At 44.3% G+C, this 5,026-nt stretch overlaps 1 pseudogene; it reads left to right on the top strand.

Annotated features, from left to right (window-relative positions):
- The first annotated feature begins 2,875 nt into the window (after positions 1-2,875).
- LOC111540506 lies at positions 2,876-3,419 on the top strand (annotated as a pseudogene).
- Positions 3,420-5,026: the final 1,607 nt, after the last annotated feature.

The raw sequence follows: 5,026 nt of genomic DNA, 5'->3' as shown, positions 1-5,026 counted from the left end.
CAGTTCAGCGTGAACGGGCTGAACTGTAAGGCAGCTAGCCTTGGGCTGGGCACAGAGGGGCAGACAGTAACCCCTCTGAGAAACAAATGTGATGATGTACGTGAATTTGCTCTGTAAACTACAGGCAATGCCACCATTGCACACAGGCTGCACTGAATGGGGTTAAGAGCATGAGCCCCACAGTCAGAACACCTGGGTTAGATTCCCTATTCTGTCTCGTAGCAGCAATGTGACCTTAGGCAATGATGTACTTTGGATATCTGTCCCCACCCAAATCTCCTGTCGACTTGGAATGCCCAATGCTGGGCAGAGGGGGGTCCTGGTGGAAGGTGTTTGGATCATGGGGGTGGATCCCTCATGGCTTGGTGTTGGCTTCATGATAGTGAGTTCCCCTGCAATCTGGTCATTTAAAAATGTGTGGCACCTCCTCCCCACCCTGTCTCTCTTGCTCCTGCTCTGGCCACGTGATGTGCCTGCTCCCCTTCCACCCCTGCCATGATTGGAAGCTTCCTGAGACCTTCCCAGAAACTGAGCAGATGCCAGCGCCATGCTTCCTGTACAGCCTGCAGAACCATGAGCCAAGCAAACCTCTTTTCTTTATACATTACTCGCTCTCAGGTATTTCTTTATAGCAATGCAAAAACAGCCTAAAACAGGCAACTTACTTCACCTCCCTGTGCCTTGGTTTCTTAATTTGTCAAAGAGAAATAATAATATTTAATAATAACATGAATCTCATTGAGTTATCATGAAGATTAAATAAATGAATGTATGTAGTGTGTCTAGAACTGTCCATCTTCATAACAAGAACTATATAAGTTTGCTGTGTTATTTATGTTATCATAGGTTTATTGACATTCATTTTAGTATTACATTATTTTTATGCTGTACTGAAAATGCAACAGTCTTTTACCTACCACTCCCAATGTGTCTCTCCAGCTGCCTGCTCCAACAGACTCTACAGTTTGTCAACATGAGTTTTTTAATTGCATAAATAATTCATGAATACATTTTGATTGAAAGAGTTAAGCAGTATATAGAACAAAGCTTCTAAGTTCCTTCAACATTCGCCCCTACTACCTTCCCACTATCAGCAATGTGAGGCCCTCTGCTAGTTCCCTTTTATATACTGGCATATATATGTATACACTTTTTTTACAGTAATATACTAAATTTGCATTCCAATTGTTATTCAATTTGCATATTTTCCTTGAACTATATTTTGTAGATTTTTTCCTATGATGATACAACAAGCCTGCTTCGTTCTTTTAATTCTTCAGAATGGATATATCCTAATTTCGTTCAACAAATCCCCTATTGATAGATATTCATGTGGTTTCTAATTTTGCCCCTTTTAAAACCGCTCTACAATCAACATCTTTGTGCTCACATCTTCACACAGGCAAATGAATATTTCTTAGGGTAGACTCCAGGAAGTGGATTTGCTAGGTCAAACAGTGTGTGAATTTTCTGTTTTGCTGAATACTGCCAAATTGCCTTCCAATTTAAACTTCTACCAGCTTTGGGGGAAGGTTTCGTTTTTATTTTATTTATCTATTCTTGTTCTAAACAGGGGTTTGTTTTTATTTAAAGGAGGGGTTTTCTTAAGGCAGTTGGTCTCAGCAGAGGGAAGTGTCATGTTTTTCCCTGACAACCAGAAATAGGAATCTGTTCCTTCTTTTCTTTCTGGAGATCCAACATCCCAACTGTATAATCCCTGCCCCTCCATCCACCCTTCTCCTTCCCAAACCACACACACACACACACACACACACACACACACACACACACGGTCAGCAACTGTAATGGGGAAGAAGAATTATCTTCCCCCAATATGTTGCTGACTTAATTTGAGACGTTATTCACACTAAAGTGTGAGGGGTTGAGCCTCTTCCACTGTAGCTACCATAGAGTTTGCTCTCCTGAGAAAGGGCCAATGATTGCCTGCTCAACACCCCTGCTTCCTTAGAGAAAGAACCTTAAATAGTTGGAAATATAGGACACCTTATTAGCACAGAACTACATTTCCCAGCTTGCATTTCAGGTGTGGCAGTCAAAGAACCTTAAATGAAAGCTGATGGAGGTCTTCTAGGAAAGGCTCTGCCAAAGAGACCAACTCCCCTGGGAAGTGAGCCTTTTGCTTGCCCTTTCTGCCTCCCTAGCTGGATATGGGGGTGATTCTGATCAGGTTCAACCATTCCAATGGACATCAGCCTTAGGGCTGAGCAATCCTGGAGGGTCCTGCTGGAGCCTGTGTTAACTCTTTAGTGGCTGGATCTTCGAGACGATCAGGCAAGCCAAGAGGCAGTGGCTCTTTGCCCAGCTGTTCAGAAGTACATTGATGTTAAAACAACTAATTGGCCAAACCTATGCATTCTGCGTGAATAACAGCACTGCCTGAGACAAAGATGTGATGGCTAGGGATGTCTGGAGCCCAGCTGTCACATACAACCATGAGGTAATCATCAAGATGGAAGCCAGGCACTAAGGATGATGGACAAGACAAAACCTTGGCCTGTGATGAACGTGGGGTCATCACACTTGCCCTCTAGAGTTCTTTTACAGAAAGCTGCAGGGCTTCAACTGAATCAGTTGCTGGCATTCCATCTTCAACGTTTTGGTCCTTTATGACTGAAAAAGCTCAAATCCACACATTTTGTGGCCAAAAGGGCACCCCCCAGTCTACAAACTTGGAAGTGCTCTGAGGGCCCTCGAAGAACCCTCCACCACCCTGTGTCCTTCTCTAAACAAACTCCCATTTGCCAATTCCCCTGTTATAGTTATCTGATGATAACTTTTCACAGTTCTCCAGTCAGGGCCTGACACTTTCTCTTCTGGACATTGTTTTATTAATCCAAATAAAAATTTGGGCTTTTCACAAGATGGCGCCGAAAGCGAAGAAGGAAGCTCCTGCCCCTCCTAAAGCCGAAGCCAAAGCGAAGGCTTTAAAGGCCAAGAAGGCAGTGTGGAAAGGTGTCCACAGCCACAAAAAAAAAGAAGATCCGCACGTCACCCACCTTCCAGTGGCCTAAGACACTGCGACTCCGGAGGCAGCCCAAATATCCTCGGGAGAGCGCCCCCAGGAGAAACAAGCTTGACCACTATGCTATCATCAAGTTTCCGCTGACCACTGAGTCTGCCATGAAGAAGATAGAAGACACAAACACACTTGTGTTCACTGTGGATGTTAAAGCCAACAAGCACCAGATTAAACAGGCTGTGAAGAAGCTCTATGACATTGATGTGGCCAAGGTCAACACCCTGATTCGGCCTGATGGAGAGAAAAAGGCATATGTTTGACTGGCTCCTGATTACGATGCTTTGGATGTTGCCAACAAAATTGGGATCATCTAAACTGAGTCCAGCTGCCTAATTCTAAATATATATATATATATATCTTTTCAACATAAAAAAAAAAATTTGGTTAATTTGTGAAGTTGCCATGTCACTCCATTGGCTCCAAGATCCCAGCCCTGACTCCTGCAGGCAGCAAAGCTCCCACAGGCAAATCATAATTCTTCTAACATATGATTCAGAAATTCAAAGGTCCCCCCAACAACTAACTATGCACTCATTATAAAACAGAATGTGGAGAGGTTTTCTATAAGGATGTACAGTTCAGGCTTGTTTCTAATAGTGAAAAAGTGGAGACAACCTGTGTCCCACAATAGCAAATTAATTTTTAAAATTACTGTCCATCCATCCATCCGATGGACTACTAAAACAGCCATTTAAACATAATGATATAAAATAAAAACTTAGCAATGTTCAAAATATATTAAGTGAAGTTTGTATTGTACAACTCCTTTTGTAAAAATAATGTATAAATATGTGTTCATGTATTTATAGGTATTTGTGCAAATGCTAAAGTTCATCCCAGAGGGCTAAATACCAAAAATCTTTCTAGCAGTTCTCTCTAAATTTATGGGTGATTCTAAATTTTCCCGTCTGTGACTTTGTACATCTTTGTAATTTTCTAAAACACATATTATTTTTATATGCAGAAAAATAATACAAATATCTATCTCTATGTCTATTGATCTCATAATCATACCTATTAATCTATGTATCTTAATAACTCGGGAATAAGCGAAGGATTAGCTAATGAGAAAACCCCAGCCTGGAGCTTCAAGTGTTTTGAGTGATTTTTTTTTTTTTTTTGAGACGGAGTTTCACTCTCTTGCAAAGGATGGAATGCAGCGGCACAATCTTGGCTCACTGCAACCTCCGCCTCCTGGGTTCAAATGATTCTCCTGCCTCAACCTCCCGAGTAGCTGGGATTACAGGCATGCTTCACCACGCCCGGCTCATTTTTTGTATTTTTAGTAGAGACGGGGTTTCGCCATGCTGGCCAGGCTGGTCTCCAACTCCTGACCTAGTGATCCGCCCGCCTCGGTGTCCCAGAGTGCTGGACTAAGTGCTCAGTGTCCCAGACATAAATCCATTATCCAAAGCTCAGGCTGTCTGGATTTTGGAAACCTAAACTTGTTGAACTTCCCTGTTTCCTGAGTTGTGTCACATGCTCCAGTGATGTGCCCCGAGTGACAAGCTGTCCAGTTCTTAGTTCTTCACAAACAAAGGCTAGAAAAGTCCACTGGATGACCTTCCACATCGGGGACTGTCGGTGGCCAGGCCTGGAGTGGCTCCTCCCCTCCTACTCCTCTCAGTGCAGCTTCCCTCCCACGAACTTGGCACCAGCTGCCACCTCTGCCCCAGATCCTTCCGCTCCCCTCCCCAGGGAGAATGTGTCCTGCCAGCTCTTGCCCCACCAAATGAGGAACGGGGACTTTGCCGCTGTCCCATTCTGAGAGGTTTGCTCATGCAACCAGCCCTCCTCTGGGGCCTCAGACCAAGGCTGTCTCGGCCCAGCCCTGGACCTCAGCCTCAGCTAGGACACAGGAGCGGGCCGCCTGCTCTGTCGGTCCTCGCAGCTGCCTCCGAGTCCGACACCCCAGTTCTCAGGCCCAGCCCCGTCTCCTCTTGTCCTTTTGGGTTCTGTGGGTGGCAAAGGCCAGGCAGCGTTTTG

This window comes from Piliocolobus tephrosceles, chromosome X (genome assembly GCF_002776525.5).
Source record: "Piliocolobus tephrosceles isolate RC106 chromosome X, ASM277652v3, whole genome shotgun sequence".
Taxonomy (NCBI): Eukaryota; Metazoa; Chordata; class Mammalia; order Primates; family Cercopithecidae; genus Piliocolobus; species Piliocolobus tephrosceles.
Note: the sequence above shows the minus strand (reverse complement) of the source record. Positions and strands in the feature narration are given on the sequence as shown.